The sequence below is a fragment of the Carassius auratus genome, chromosome 32, assembly GCF_003368295.1.
Source record: "Carassius auratus strain Wakin chromosome 32, ASM336829v1, whole genome shotgun sequence".
In the NCBI taxonomy this organism is placed as follows: domain Eukaryota; kingdom Metazoa; phylum Chordata; class Actinopteri; order Cypriniformes; family Cyprinidae; genus Carassius; species Carassius auratus.
In genome coordinates this window covers 13,260,385-13,277,773 of record NC_039274.1, presented here as the reverse complement: position 1 = coordinate 13,277,773, position 17,389 = coordinate 13,260,385, and positions in this window count along the sequence as shown.

Below are 17,389 nucleotides of genomic sequence, written 5' to 3'. Positions count from 1 at the left end.
CTGCTATACTTGCACTCACACCCAAAGCAGTTATTGTAATTTAAATTATCACACATAATAGTTTTTATGTATTCTGCTTGACTGAAACCTGACTTAAACCAAATGATTATATTGGTCTAAATGAGTCTATTCCACCAAATTACTGTTATAAGCATGAGCCCCGTCAGACTTGTCGTGGGGGAGGTGTTGCGACAATATACAGTGATTTTCTCAGTGTTACCCAGAAAAAAGGATACTGGTTTAACTCATTCGAAATACTTGCTTAATGCTTAATGTTACACTGTCAGATATGCAAAAGAAATCTATTGTATGTCTTGCTCTGGCTACTGTGTATAGAACACCATGGCCATATACAGAATTCTTAAAAGAATTTACAGATTTCCTCTCAGATCTTTTGGTTATAGTTGATAAAATGTTAATCGTCGTTTACTGAGCTAATAAACTCTTTTGGAGTGCAGCAAAATGTCACCGGGCCCACTCATCATTTTAATCACACTCTAGATTTAATTATATCACATGGAATTAATCTTACTGATATAGATATCGTACCTCAGTGATGTTACTGACCATTTCCTTGTATCGTGCATGCTGCGTATCACTGATATTAGCTATATGGCTATACCATCTGGGCAGAACTATTGTTCCAGCCATCAAAGACCGATTCGCTAATAACCTGCCTGAATTATCTCAACTGCTATATGTGTACCCAAAAATACACATGAACTACAAGAAAAGACTGGCAACATGGGCACCATTTTCTCTAATACATTAGAAGCTGTTGCCCCCATCAAACTGAAAAAGGTTAGAGAAAAACGTACTGTGTCATGGTATAACAGTAATACCAGAAATAAGTTAGCACAGTGGCTAAATTAACAAATAACCAGATGCCACTTGATTCAAATATTCAATTAACGCTTAATAGTAGCGAGTTCATGAATTTCTTCACTGATCAAATAGATAACATCAGAAATACAATAACAAATGTAGATTCTACAGCATCTAATACTTCAGTTTTATCCATCACATCCAAAGATAAACTGCAGCGCTTTACACGTTTTATAGGACAGGAAGAGCTAAATAAACTTATCAATGCAATCTAAACCAACAACATGTTTATTAGATCCTGTACCCACTAAATTACTGAAAGAGTTATTACCTGTAGCAGAAGAACCACTTCTCAATATTATTAACTTGTCGTTATCTTTAGGTCACGTCCCAAAAACATTCAAGCTGGTGGTTATTAAGCCTTTTATTAAGAAACTAGATCCTAGTGAACTGGCAAATTTCAAATTTTCAAATTCAAAATTTCTGTTGCCTTGGAATGCAAAAGCTGGTGGGTGGGAGAGCTGTAGCCTGCGCAAAAGTCTTTGCCGAGGAGGTGGCGGGGGCGCAGTCTGCGTCTTTCTTGGCATGCAGAGCTGCAAGGCCTTGTCATCCCTTTTCTTCTCCTCACATCTCTTCTGCATCCATGTCAGCACTGAACCAAAAATGCATTTTGCGGTGATGGGTGCATCTAAGATGGCTTCCTTTTCTCTGTTGGAGAGATTCGCCAAATTAAGCCAGTGTCCTCTCTCCTGAATGACATTAGTGGCCATGGCCTTACCCCAAGCCTGAACGGCACATCTCTGAAGACGGAGGGAGAGATCTTGCTGTGATATGACATCTGCATTGGTGCAGTTCTTGTAATTGCAGTTTACATAATTGGTGGGGAAGTCGTGGCCTAATGGTTAGAGGGTTGGACTCCCAATCGAAGGGTTGTGAGTTCTAGTCTCGGGCCAGACGGAATTGTGGGTGAGGGTAGTGCATGAACAGCTCTCTCTCCACCTTCAATACCACAACTTAGGTGCCCTTGAGCAAGGCATCGAACCCCCAACTGCTCCCCCGGCTCCGGGTGTGTGCTCACAGTGTGTGTGTGTGTGTTCACTGCTCTGTGTGTGTGCATTTCGGATGGGTTAAATGCAGAGCACAAATTCTGAGTATGGGTCACCATACTTGGCTGAATGTCACTTCACTTTTCACTTTCATAATGTTACCAATACCAATACCTAACCTTCAGCCCTTATCACAGTGTGATAGCTGTTTTTTCTTCCAACAAAAATGAAGCGATAAACGCCCATGAAAACATTCTTTAGAAAATGATCATGATTTATTTTAATTTACTTTTTAAAATGTAAAACATTTTATTGTGTATTTTGGCATAACATTATGCAGCCATGTACAGAAATGATTAAAGACACTGAAAGCAGTAAATGGCACAGTGAGAGAAACATCATGTGAAGTTATTTTGTTTTGTATTTTTAAATATAATTTTGTATTAAGTAATAATAAATCATTACTGTATCATGATACATATATTAGAGTAAGAGTAGAGTAAAGGGATTTTTGATTTTTTTTTAAAGTCATTATTTATAGAAGTGGCAAATTGATAATTCATGTTGTTAAACATATTGGCAATTAGTCAATTACATTAATACATGTTTTGTCTATATTCTTAATCAATATTAGCTGTTTAGTTAAATGATTTGAAATGAAATACATTTTCAGTGGGTGACTTGATGTATAACCAACCGTATTGGGCCCGGTTTCCTGATAACGCTCACTCTTAGCGTGCTAAGAAGACCTCGAAAGATATATCTTACCAAAGTTGTTAATGTTCCTAAGTGTGTTCCCCGAAGTGTCCCTTAGGAAGCTTCATAGCACGCTGCCTCTTACGTCTGACGTAACGAGAGCGCTGTCCAAAGTGAGGGTGCTGAATTAGTTGGCATCGATTCCTCATGAATCGATTTCCACTTCATGTGAAGGTGCAATACTGCGTTAAGAAAGACAACACGTTCTATGCAAATCAAATATTCCTCAACTTATTATAGTAACATTTATTTTAACATATTTTAAGTTATCAGTGATATAGACTATAAATTTAATTATCAAATGGTCAGTAATATGTTCACACCATATGTTGTGACGGTTAGACTAACCGGGTATCCCTCGCTAATCATCCACCCTCCTTATCCCGTTGTGCCACTTGTGCCCCTTTTGACATGGGTTTAACGACTTATAAAAATTATATAATACACTTTTATATTAATGGTAAGGTACTTTACAATCAGAATTGATTGGCAAGCAGCTGCAGTTACTTATGTTTAATGCGGTATTGATTGCAATTGGTTTATGTTTTTAATAAAAAGCAACCTATCTACAATGAACAGAGAGAGAGAGAGAGAGTTACATACAAAATATGCTGGGGAAGCAACGTAAAAAAGGGCACCAAGCCTCTCGTCAGAGGCACTTGAAGTTTTGCTGGACCTTGCCATGAGGTCAGATATCTATAACCTGCACGTTTATGACCGCGTATCCCTTTTGTGATATGTACGCCTGATCAATCAATGATGGATTGGCGACAGGGATGAGTGTGCCATCCACCAGGATGTAATCCCCGGCAAGGCGCAGAAGGGCTTTGGTGACAGTGTGGACGCACCTCCACACTGTGACGACTCGTAAGAGAGGAGGAAGCAATTGCAGGTAATTAGAATGGTTGTTTATTGATGGTAGAAAATACAGCGAAACTGAAAGATGAAGGCACAGTCCAGGATGTGGGCAATGGTGACGGAAGGTCTACAGTGGCGTGAGAAGTGCTGGATGGTGAAGTCGGTGGTGACGGTGTAGACGGTCGATGGATGAAACCAGGAAGTGACCGGAACACTAACACGAAGACGACAACACGAACACAATCCAGAACACTAACACGGGAGACAGTAATCCAACAGGGAGACTGCAACATGAGTGAGGATCTGACAACAGACAGAGAGAGAGGTGAGTATATGTAGCTGAGGGGTGATGAGGATCAGCTGGAGCGAGACAATCAACACCCAGGTGACCACAAACAACTAAACGAGCACATGGAGACAACGTAAGTACAAAAACAACCACAAAACATGACACGGAGGAAACACTGGATTTCCTACCGTGACAGTACCCTCTCCCCTAGGACGTCACCTGACGTTCCCAGCCTGCTTTACCTGTAGATTGTAATCATCTATAAGGTGGTGATCCAATATGTCCCGAGCAGGAACCCAGCTTCTCTCCTCCGGACCGTAACCCTCCCAATCCACCAAGTACTGAAATCCGCGTCCCCTCCGTCTAGAGTCCAGAATACGATTAACCGAATAGGTGGTTTCCCCATTAACGAGACGAGGCGGGGGGGGGGGGGGGGACCGGGGCAGGCGGATTAAGACGGGAAGAAATCACCGATTTAATTTTGGACACATGGAACACGGGATGAATCCTCCTGTATGCCGGAGGAAGGCTAAGACGCACGGTTACCGGATTAATAATTTTGGTAATAGAAAACGGGCCAATAAATTTGGGAGCAAGTTTGTTAGAAACGGAACGCATAGGAATATTCTGGGTAGAAAGCCACACTCTTTGACCGACGACGTAACGGGGAGGCTTCGACCGGTGGCGATCGGCCTTAGCCTTGGTGCGCGACCTAGCCTGGAGCAGAGCTCTGCGAGCTCTGGTCCAGGTGCGGTGACACCTCTGGACTAATGCGTGTGCGGAGGGGACCGAAACCTCTGATTCCGTACTGACAAAATTAGGTGGTTGGTACCCTAAACTACACTTAAATGGAGACATGCCCGTAGATGACACTGGCAAAGAATTGTGTGCGTACTCCACAATTGAGAGTTGCTGACACCAGGACGAAGGATTATTGGAAGCCAAACATCGCAAAACCCTTTCGACATCCTGATTGGCTCGCTCGGTTTGACCATTGCTCTGGGGATGGTACCCGGACGAAAGACTAACAGTCGCTCCTAACAATTTACAGAATTCTCGCCAAAATCTGGACACAAATTGGGGACCCCTGTCAGAAACCACGTCTGTCGGAAGGCCATGTATACGGAAGACGTGGTCAATGACAGCTACCGCTGTTTCCTTGGCTGATGGCAATTTGGGCAAGGGAATGAAATGAGTCATCTTCGAGAACCGGTCCACTACGGTTAAAATCACCGTATTGCCCTTAGAGGGCGGTAATGAAATCTAGCGAGATGTGGGACCAGGGTCTCGAAGGGACAGACAGCGGTAAGAGTAACCCCTCTGGAGGTCGATTGGAAGTCTTCCCAATAGCGCAAACCGAACAAGCCAAGACGAAGTCGTGGACGTCACGAGCCATACCAGGCCACCAAAATCGTTGCATGACTAGAAATCTAGTTCTACTAACCCCTGGGTGACAAGCAACACTGGAACAATGACCCCACTGGAGAACGTCTGACCGTAACCCCTCCGGCACAAACAATCGGTTCGGTGGGCAACGAGCCGGGGGCGTTACCCCTTCTAAGGCAGTCAAAACCTTCCATTCGACCTCCCATCTGAGCACGGAGATAATGATGGTCCCCGGTAAAATGGGCTCGGGAGTAGCAGTACGATCGGAACGCTCAAAAAGACGGGATAAAGCATCGGGTTTGATGTTTTTGGAACCCGGCCGGTAAGAAAGTGTAAAATCGAAACGACCGAAAAATAATGCCCACCGAGCCTGCCTGGAGTTAAGTCTTTTGGCGGTTCTAATGTATTCGAGATTCTTATGGTCCGTCCATACAATGAAGGGTACACCCGACCCTTCAAGCCAGTGACGCCATTCTTCCAGTGCAAGTTTGACTGCCAACAACTCTCGATTACCAATGTCATAATTAACCTCCGCAGGGGATAAACGGTGAGAATAATACGCGCAAGGATGAACCTTTTCGTCTGAGGATGCGCGCTGGGACAACACTGCTCCTACCCCCACCTCTGACGCGTCGACCTCCACTATGAATTGACGTGAGCGATCAGGGGTGACGAGAATGGGAGCCGAAACAAAGCAGCTCTTCAGTTTGGTAAACTCAGCCTCGGCTGCGTCTGACCACCTGAACGTCAATCTAGGGGAGGTCAAAGCGGTCAGAGGCGCGGCTAGTTGGCTGAAATTGCGAATGAAACGCCGGTAAAAATTGGCGAACCCCAGAAATCTCTGCAGGGCCTTGCGAGACTCTGGGGATGGCCAATCTGCCACAGCCTTAACCTTATCAGGGTCCATGCGAACACCCTCAGTCGAAATGATGTGTCCTAGAAAAGAAACAGACTGTGCATGAAAAACGCATTTCTCCGCCTTGACAAACAACCCATTCTCTAGCAACCGCAGAAGCACTCGTCGTACGTGTTGCACGTGTTCCTGGAGAGACGAAGAAAAAATCAATATGTCATCCAGGTAAACATATATAAATAGATCGACCATGTCTCGTAACACGTCATTAACGAGTGCTTGAAAGACTGCCAGCGAGTTGGTTAGCCCGAAGGGCATGACGCAATACTCAAAATGGCCTCTAGGGGTGTTAAAAGCAGTCTTCCACTCATCCCCCTCCCTGATGCGGACCAAATGATAAGCATTACGTAAGTCCAATTTAGTGAAAACAGACGCTCCCTGCAACCTCTCAAAAGCTGAAGACATAAGCGGTAAAGGATAGGTATTCTTTACCATTATGTTGTTCAACCCTCGGTAGTCAATGCAAGGTCGCAAGGATCCGTCCTTCTTTCCCACAAAAAAGAACCCCGCCCCCGCTGGAGAAGAAGAAGGGCGGATGAACCCCGTTGCTAGAGAACTGGATATATATTTCTCCATGGCCGCCGTCTCTGGAATAGACAAGGAATATAACTTGCCCTTAGGCGGAGAAGTACCTGGCAATAACTCTATCGCACAGTCATAGGGACGATGAGGAGGAAGAGAATCAGCCCGAGACTTACTGAACACCTCCCTCAGGTCGTGGTACTCCGCGGGCACGTTAGCCAAATCCACTGCCTCCCCCTGAAACACAGACTCAGAAACATTAACACCAGCAGACAAAAGACAAGACAAATGACATTCCTCGCTCCAGCTAACCACAGATCCGAGAAGCCAATCGATCCTTGGGTTGTGTTTCTGGAGCCAGGTGTGACCGAGAACAATGGGGGATAGAGGTGAGTCCGTGATAAGAATGACATCTCTTCCGTATGGTTGCCAGCTGTGATGAGCGAAACCGGTAGAGTGGTCTGTGTGATGATCGGCAGCTTGTGTCCGTTGAGTGCAAAAGGTGCAATGGGGTGTTTGAGGGAGGTGAGAGGAATGTTGAGCTTCCTGGCGAATTTGCAGTCCATGAAACTGCCCTCGGCCCCAGAATCCACCAAAGCGTGAAGATTAAGTGCGTGGGTAGACCACCGTAGACTCACCGGAAGGAGTGTCGATGTAGATGAGGTCTTCTTGGCAGAGATCCCACCCGATAGTAGCCTCGGTTTTACTATCGGGCTTGGTCTTTTACCGGACAGCGCTGGATGTGATGTTCTTGGCTGCCACAGTATAAACACAGTCCCAGGGATCTCCGCCTGATCCTCTCCTCCCGGGAGAGCCGAGCTCGCCCCACCTGCATGGGTTCAGAATCTCCAGGTGGGCTGACCGCAACTTCTGAGCGCTGACGTTGAGCCTCCGGTCTGGTCGCGAGAACAACTCTCCCCCTCCGTCTGTCGGCTTGGACGAGTGATGGTGAAGTCAATAAGACCATTGAGAGAAGTGGGGAGTTCAGCGGCGCGGATCTCCTGTTGGATGCGGTCAGCCAACCCATGCAGGAAGTGATCCCACTGCGCCTCTTCGTTCCACTTACACTCCGCCGCCAGGGTGCGGAACTCGATGGCATAGTCGGATACGGACCTCTCTTCCTGGCGTAGATCCGTGAGAAGTCTAGCCGCCTCCCTCCCGGCGACGGAGCGGTCGAAGACTCGTCTCATCTCCACCGAAAGGGTGTGAAACGATGCGCAGCAGCTGTCCTGGTTCTCCCACACCGCCGTTCCCCAGAGGGCAGCCCTCCCCGTCAGTAGGGACAAGACGAAAGCCACCTTCATCTCTTCGGTGGTGAACGTGCGGGGCTGTAAGGCGAAGTGTAGAGAACAATGTGACAGAAATGATCGACAAAAGTTTGGCTCACCCGCATATTTCTCAGGAATGGGGAGGCGTGGTTCGGGCTGGGAAATCCCTCCGGAGACGATCGGCGGTGTGGGTGGCGTGGGAGGCGCAGCGGGTGGCGGTTGTTGTTGCTGTTGAGCCTGGAGAGCGAGCTCGGACACCTTCGTCACCATTGCTTGGAAGGCTCGACCCATCTCATCTATCGCCTTGTCTTGGCGCTCCATACGATCACCGACTCTCTGCAGAATGTCCTCTAGATGAGATGGGGAGCGATTGCCTGCTGCTTCCATGATGGTCAGATCCTACTGTGACGACTCGTAAGAGAGGAGGAAGCAATTGCAGGTAATTTAGAATGGTTGTTTATTGATGGTAGAAAATACAGCGAAACTGAAAGATGAAGGCACAGTCCAGGATGTGGGCAATGGTGACGGAAGGTCTACAGTGGCGTGAGAAGTGCTGGATGGTGAAGTCGGTGGTGACGGTGTAGACGGTCGATGGATGAAACCAGGAAGTGACCGGAACACTAACACGAAGACGACAACACGAACACAATCCAGAACACTAACACGGGAGACGGTAATCCAACAGGGAGACTGCAACATGAGTGAGGATCTGACAACAGACAGAGAGAGAGGTGAGTATATGTAGCTGAGGGGTGATGAGGATCAGCTGGAGCGAGACAATCAACACCCAGGTGACCACAATCAACTAAACGAGCACATGGAGACAACGTAAGTACAAAAACAACCACAAAACATGACACGGAGGAAACACTGGATTTCCTACCGTGACACACACAGAAGTCTTGATTAGGCCGTAGCCCTCTCCCATGACCTCGATGAATCTCTCTGTAGCAAAAAAAAAGAAAAAGAAAGAAAAAAGTAGCGCTGGGCTTCAGGGCTTAAAGCAAAATTCCGCCACGTTTGCCTGGCAAGCGCAGGTCTGAGAAGGGCCAGCAGCTCCATAATGAGCTGTCTTGGGAGGCGTTTTTTTTTAAATATAGCCACTACAGGAAAAATGTCAAAAGGGCCTAAGTTTTGCCGAATAAAAAAATTGACATGGACTAAACGGCTCCGCGTCCAGCTCCGTCTTTGATTCAATACAAGGACACGTTGGATTGCTGCCATATTGGTCGCTTACTGGACACCACCATGCTTACCCATTTATAGATCTTAGCCATTTAGAGCCAAATTGTTTGCCAGATTTTAATTATCAAAAAATTGATTGTCAATTCACTTTAGTTACATTATGAAAAAGCCTAGGCTAATTACCACCATATTAGTTCTGATACCACATAAAGTCAACTTCATAGGCCTGTATCCATTGCGAAAGATTTTTATTATGAGTATTAATAAATATCATAAAATCATTGTTGAGCCACAACTTTGTCAACATACCATAGTTTGACTTGTACTGCGCTGCGCTGATTTCTAAAGACTTCTGTACAGTAGTGTCTTGAGCTCAAACAACGCTAAGAGAGAGCTTACGAATGGTCCAGACCAACCTTACGAAAGTGTGACTTACAGAAGATATACTTAGCATACGAACATGTCGGGAATCGTGCCATAAGGTTAAGAGAGAGGTTAAGGAATAGGTTAAGAACTACTTAGCGATAAGAATGTTTTGGGGAACCAGGCCCTGTTCATTATAAAGGCTAAAAGCTATATTTCACTGTAAATGGATATACAACATTTTTTTTCTTGTCGTGCATGAGTAGGTCTGCAAATGAGCAACAGGTTAGAATTGAACATAGACAGCCTCTCACACACAATACAACTGTGTTCACAAGATTCATTGCAGTCATTGAACCCTTATGTTGTTTTAATTATCTGCCAATTTTCCCGTACATTTCAAAAGAAAAAGCAGTGGTATCATCAAAGGATAAACATGAATGTCCTGACATTGACACTCAACAGGAAATTATTAATTGCCTTTCAGTCAACTGAACTGAAATACATTTTTTGCTTTCTCAGAAAAGTCAGTGCAAAAAGAGAAAGCACAACAGAGAAAGGGCAAGATCATGATCCAGGTGAGAAAGTGAACAGTGAGTTGTTTTGGATAATGTGTCTGGTCAGTTAATAAATACAAACAAAGTTAAGATTTCTTTAGTTACCAAACTCGTATTTGTACATGATAGCTGTGTCTTCCCACAGCTCTACATCTATAATCAAATTTGCTGATGATACTGTGGTTCTGGGCTTCAATTACAACAATAATGAGACTGCATACTTGAATGAGGTAGAGAAATTAACATCAAGGTGTCAGGACAACTGTCTCTCTCTGAATGTGAGCAAAACTAAAGAACTGATTGTGGACTTCAGGAAGAGACAGCAGCAGCCCTATACTCCTCTTATGATCAGCGTGAACCCTGAAGATGGTGAGCAGCTTCAAGAACCTTGGTGTAAATATCTCCGAGGACCTGACTTGGACTACTCACTTTTAAACACAGGTTAATAAAGCTAGGCAAAGACTGTACCATCTGGTCTCACCAGCAATCCTGAAAACTTTCTATTCACGGGCCATAGAAAGTGTATTGACTCAGTGTATCTCAGTGTGGTATGGGAACAGCTCCAGTCAAGACTGCAAAGCCCTGCAGAGAGTTGTGCACTTAGCTGAGCGCACCTCGGGGTCTGCTTTCCCCTCTCTGCAGGACATCTACAGTACCTCAAACGCTGCAAAAGCAGAGCTGTTAAAATCATCAAAGACTCCACCCACCCCAGTAACCATCTTTTCACTTTGCTGCCATCTGGTAAGCGCTTCCGTAGCCTGATGGCAAAAACCGAGAGACTCATGAGGAGTTTCTTCCCCCTTAAACTCAAACCAGCATCTTGACATCTTCATGTCTCAACTTAATATTTACTTTATCAGTAAGATATTAATCATTCACTACCCCTCATTGACACACTGACAGTGTCAACCTGTTTGCATATTTGCCTCTTGTACATTCCTGTGTATCTTAATATGTAAGACTACAGTATAATGCACATATGCACATTGTACATCCCTGTGTATCTTAATATTTAAGACTACAGTTTACTTTCATACACATTATTTTGCATTCTATATTTCATTCTACAATATACCGTATTTTACGATAAGGCTCACCGGATTATAAGGCGCACCTTCAATGAATGGCCTATTTTAGAACTGTTTTCATATATAGGGTGCACCGGATTATAACAAGTGGGTATAACTGCAGACCGGAGATCTCCAAAATGGGGCGTGAACTCCAAAAGTGGGCAGAACCTCCAAAATGGGTCGGGGTCTTCTTTCGCAAAGACTTTCACCATTGGCTGTGGCTTCAGCCTTTTGTTACTGACTTACAGTTCAAAATGAAGTGAAGTGAAGTGAAAGTGACATTCAGCCAAGTATGGTGACCCATACTCAGAATTTGTGCTCTGCATTTAACCCATCCGAAGTGCACACACACAGAGCAGTGAACACACACACACACACTGTGAACACACACCCGGAGCAGTGGGCAGCCATTTATGCTGCGGCGCCCGGGGAGCAGTTGGGGGGTCGATGCCTTGCTCAAGGACACCTAAGTCGGGGTATTGAAGGTGGAGAGAGAACTTTACATGCACTCCCTCCACCCACAATTCCTGCCGGCCCGGGACTTGAACTCACAACCTTTCGATTGGGAGTCCGACTCTCTAACCATTAGGCCATACGCTATATAAATAAAAGTTCTCCATGAGAGCAGAGCCCAAGGCTCCTGGCCAGTGGTGTTTGGACCCAAGTCTGAACCTCTGCTTCATAATGTAAATGGGAATCACCCAGGAGTCATCCCAGCGGAGGGGAAAGATTTTACTCTATCGTTTTATTCCATGCAACGGGGCGTCCCTGGACACAAAATTCACAGGCTAGGAGGGGGTAATGATGCTGGGTGTAACTAAAAATGTGCCATTGTCCTGTGAGTCTCGTATCGTATAATCTTATTAACTATTTCCTGAACTGCAACTTTCTTTACCACACTATTCAGCATCAATCCTGCCATTTAGACAATTTCACTGGTTAAGGTAAGGTGTGGGGTAGGTTAAGGAGTTAGCATTTTGTGTTGCATATTTTAAGAAACACTTTAACTGAACCCAATAAAAACTTCAGAATCAGCTGTGGGGCGGAGTTTGCACTGAGGTTGATTGGGGGAAAAATTGTGCATGCGTATCATGCGCCTGTCTCTCAATGGGAGAAAGCCATGCCCTATTTTGGAGCTCGCGCCCCGTTTTGGAGTTCCCGCCCCTATTTGGAGATCTCCAGGCTGCAGTTATACCCTTTTCTCCAGATGGCCAGTCCTCCCCTGGACACACCCAACAAACGAGACTGTCATAATAAGGCCGCTAGAGTGCACTTGAGTTTTAAACTTAATAATAGGTCGTTAAGATGCTTGTACAAACAACAACTTATGTGGCCGATTTTAGGAGGAGGACAGTCTCTGTCCTCTCAAGATAATATGCTATACTCATATGTTTTGGTCTCCCCTTTAATACAATAGCTCTAATTTATTTATTTATAGAAAGTGTTTTGGATTGACTTTGGACTTGTATCTCTTTCTCACATTATAATTTGATCCAGATCCTGCTGGATCCTGATCTGGAAAATGTCAGATCTGGGATTTTTACATTCATGTAATTTAATTAAATTCAATCTTCGAGATGCTATGTTGAGGGAACAACATCCATTTCTTGTGGCCACGACTTCTTATGTTGAGGGAACGACATGTTTTTCTCATGGCCACGAGTTTAATGCGTAAACAAACCTGCGTGACCATAGCAGCCCAGGATTATCAGAGATGGACTCATTCATATTTTATTTTGAATTAAGAAATAATTATATTATTTATACATATAAAATGTATGTATTTACATTTATGACATTTTATGTTAATGTTGAGCATTTACACTATGCTATTATTTACAAAAGTATTCAGAATGTTAAGTAAAGAGATCGAAATTGAAGCAAAAAAATTAATATAAAAAAAAAAAATACAACAATACAACCTATTATACAATCATAGGCTAATAATAATAATGTACACATATTACGTGGGAAATACTATCAGTTAATGGACTTATAAGACTGTGGGGTGGATAAAAAAAAAGTTTTTATATTTTATTATTCACTTTATGTCATATTTATTCATGGTAAACTTAATTAGAATGCTGACGATCGCATGTACAGCCCGGTTACCAAAGCATATGGTTAATATAATAATTACTTAATTCAAAATAAAATATTTATGAATCCATCTCTGATAATCCTGGGTTGCTATGGTCACACAAGTTTGTTTACGCATTAAACTCATGGCCACGAGAAATGGATGTTGTTCCCTCAACAAAGCATCTCGAGGCCACGACATAAGGATGTCGTTACCTCGACAAAATGATCTTGTGGGCACGACATATTATGACGTTCCCACGAGTTAATATGACATTCCCACAAATTAATATCTCGTGGCATGACAAAACTAAGTAAACCGAACAAGTCATTTTATGGGCACCGTAGAATTATATTGTACCTCCTTCCCAAATTCTGGAAGTAAAAAAAAAAAAAAACCACTAACTAGAGGTCAAAATAGAACTTAAATAAAATATAAAAGTATATAACTAAATTGTAATTACATTTTATTTACAAATTAAAATTGTAGCTAGACCGTTCCTATGGCCATGATTTTAGTAATACATTTGTCTGATTGATTTTATAGTCTCAAGCATTCAGAAATGACACCAAAGAAAATTTTACTTCAATAAAACCAAAGATTAGTTTTTTTAAGGGTTGTGATGTCCACGTTTTTATTGAAGAAATTATAGATTTAAAATTAAAGATTAAGTGGATATTTGAATTAAATGTTTGATTAGTATTAAACAAGGATTTGATCATCCTGGAAGTGTTACAACATCAGGCCTTTTAGTGCCCTTTTTGCAGACATTTGTAATAATAGCCTATATGTACATAAATTGCATAAATTTTGTAGGCTATTACATTATGTATTTTAACAGTGTTATTCAATTATTAATAATTCATTATTAAGAATTATTAATAATTAACCAATCATTATTGCATCATTGTTTTTTTCATAATATGTTTTATTGCATTTTAAAAGGTTATTGTTTACTTAGGTCTGTTTATATATATATATATATATATATATATATATATATATATATATATATATATATATATATATATATATATATATTTGCAAACAAATAAGTTGTATAAACAAGTGTGCTATTATAAATCATAATGGAATATGATTGAGTAAGATGCAGGGATGTACTAGGATGGAGGGGTAACAGATAAATAAATGGATTTTGCACATTTTTATTGCATAAAGCGGGGAACATTTACTGTAACTGTTCATGAGGTAGATTGCCTGGGGGAAGAAACTGTTCTTGTGACTTACCTGTCCTGGATGAGGCCGATGACTGTAGTGTCATCTGCAAACTTTAGGAGCTTGACAGAGGGGTCTTTAGAGGTCCAGTCCTTGGTGTACAGCGAGAAGAGCAGTGGGGAGAGAACACATACCAGGGGCACCAGTGTTGGTGGAGCAGCTGTTTGACATGAATTTCCCCAGTCTCACTAACTGATGCCTATCTGTCAGAAAGCTGGTGATTCACTGACAGATAGAGCTAGGAACAGAGAGCTGAGCCAGTTTGGTCTGGAGGGCTGTTGGGATGATGGTGTTGAAAGCCGAACTAAAGTCCACAAACAGGATCCTCACATAAGTCCCTGTTTTATCCAGATGTTGCAGGATGTAGTGCAATCCCACGTTGATTGCATCACCTACATACCTGTTTGCTCGGTAAACAAAGTGCAAGGGGTCCAGTAAGGGTATAGTGATGTCCATCAGATAAGCCAAAACCAGTTTTTCAAACGACTTCATGATGACAGACGTTAGAGCCAAAGGGTATAGTCGTTAAGTCCTGTTATCTAGGGTTTCTTTGGAACGGGGATGATGGTGGAGCGTTTGAAGCAGGAAGGCACTTCACACAACTCCAATGATATGTTGAAGATCTGTGAAAACATGGGGGCCAGCTGGTCTGCAAAGGTTTTCAGACAGGCTGGTGTAACTCCATCTGTGCCTGGCGCTTTTCTTCATTTGTTCTTCCTGAAGACTTGGCACACATCATCCTCACAGATTTGAAGAGCAGGAGAGGCAGATGTGGCTTTGATGTTGTCACAGACATTAAAACACATTTAACTTAAAATTATCAACATCCAAAAAGTTTAAAAGGATAATAAACATAACTAAATCTTGGGCTTTTTTCTTTTTCATATCTCGGCGCTGGACTACTGTTGTCTCTTCCCGGGCAAAGTTGTCCATCGGTTATGATCATTTGCAGTCAGCCGGGCAAGGGGTGCGGATACGGGAATTTTTTTTATAATTATGTATATATGTTCATGATTACACATTTATTTACGTATATGTTAACAGGCTATAAATATAAAAAGAAAGTAGTTTTTTTTCTGAGCAACTGGGATGGTGCCCACCTGGGAGTTGGTGCCCTAAACAAACTGCGTACTCTGCATGTAGGGAGCGGCGGTACTGAATGTATGTCACAGTATATTAATTCCGCGGTGCCAGAACTGCATCTGATAGAATGTGTGCTGCAGCACAATACAACATTTATTCAAAAGCAGATCGTGGAGACATTTTTATCATCCATGATCAAAAATCTTCAAAAAAAAAAAAACTTTCCCTCAGAAGAAATCATGGACAGGAGGCTGGATGAGCACTCGATCCGAACACAGAAGCACTTGCAGCAGACAGATGATCCTCAGCCAGGTCAAGGCCAGCACAGATGATACCTAACAGGGACGTGCAGAGAGTTCCTCAGGGGCAGGGGCTCAAAGGTAATATAGGGGCATTTTTTAATGTATAGGTTAATACTTTTGAAAATATATTTTATGCCATGCTGATTTATTATCAATGTTGGAAAATGTATTCTTTTTTTCAGGATTCTTTGATGAATTAAAAGTTAAAAAGAACCACATTTATATAAAATCGAACTTTTTTTAACAATATACACTATTTGAGGTCAGTTTTTTATCTTCTTTTTTTCTTATTTAGGAAGGATTTGTAAAATTGATAGAAACAGTGATAGTAAAGATTGATTTTGTTAGAAAACATTTCTATTTTGAATAAATGCTGTTCTTTTTATTCATTAATTTTCCCCAAAAATATATATTATTGAAAAAAAAAATATAATAATAAGCAGCACAACTGTTTAAACATAATAAATATATATATATATAATAAGTATATCAGTATATTAGAACGATTTATGAAGGATCATGCACTGAAGACTGAAGTAATGATGCTGAAACATCAGCTTTGCATCACAGAAATAAATTATATTTTAGAAATAGAATAGAAAAACGAAAGAATAATAGAAAACATAGTTTTAAATTGTAATAATATTTCACACTATTACAGTTTTTTTCTATATTTTGAATCAAATAAATGCAGGTTTGATTAGCATACCTGTAAGTCATTTTCATAATGATGCATAGTTACCAAAAATGGTAATATAATACAGCCCTTCACGTCACCATTTTATCAGACTACACTTCACATAATAGGCCTGGAAGTAGCACTTGGGATTCATTAACTATAATAGTATCATACATAAATGTAAGTGAATTGAATACTGATTACCAGACATCCCATCTCTCTCGCCCACAAATTAGATACAATATCCCGGAAATCGTAGAGACCAGGGCAGAGGCATAGCAATAGGGCAGACAATTGCGGGGACCCCACTCACATCATGCTGGATGTGCTTGCTTTTTTTCTCGTGATGCGTCTGCTGCCGTTTTCAAACTGGCACAGTGCTTATGTCACGGAGTGACTTTGTAAGGGCGGAACTAAAAGTGACATTGGTTCCGCCCGGACCATAAAAGGAAAATCAGGCGCTGAGTCCCAATTCGCTTATATTACGACCTAAAAGTATGTACTTTTTTTGTGAGGAAAAAGTACATACTTCTGAGTGTGTAGCAAAAGAGTATGCACATTCTGGGACATACTTTGATGACGTCATGCAACGTGAACGACAATGTGGTTGCCTAGTTACGCACACCACAACTGTTAACGTTTCATTCATTCTTTATGTCCATTAAAATTTTATTCCCTTGTCAAAAAAATCCTATTGGAATTTCACTTTGTCCTATTGGATCCTACTGGATTCTTAAAATCCTATTGGACATTCTGATTCATTTTAATGGAATTTCACTTTGTCCTGTAGGATTTTATTTGATGTTTAGAATCTTATTGGATATTGGGTTTAATTTAATGGGATTTAATTTTTTCATGTGATCTTTTATTGATTTGTATTGGACATTGTGATTTTCAAATGGAAATTCACTTTGTCCTGTAGGATCTTATTTGATTCTGTTAATTACTTTTTAAGAGTAACTTAACTTTTT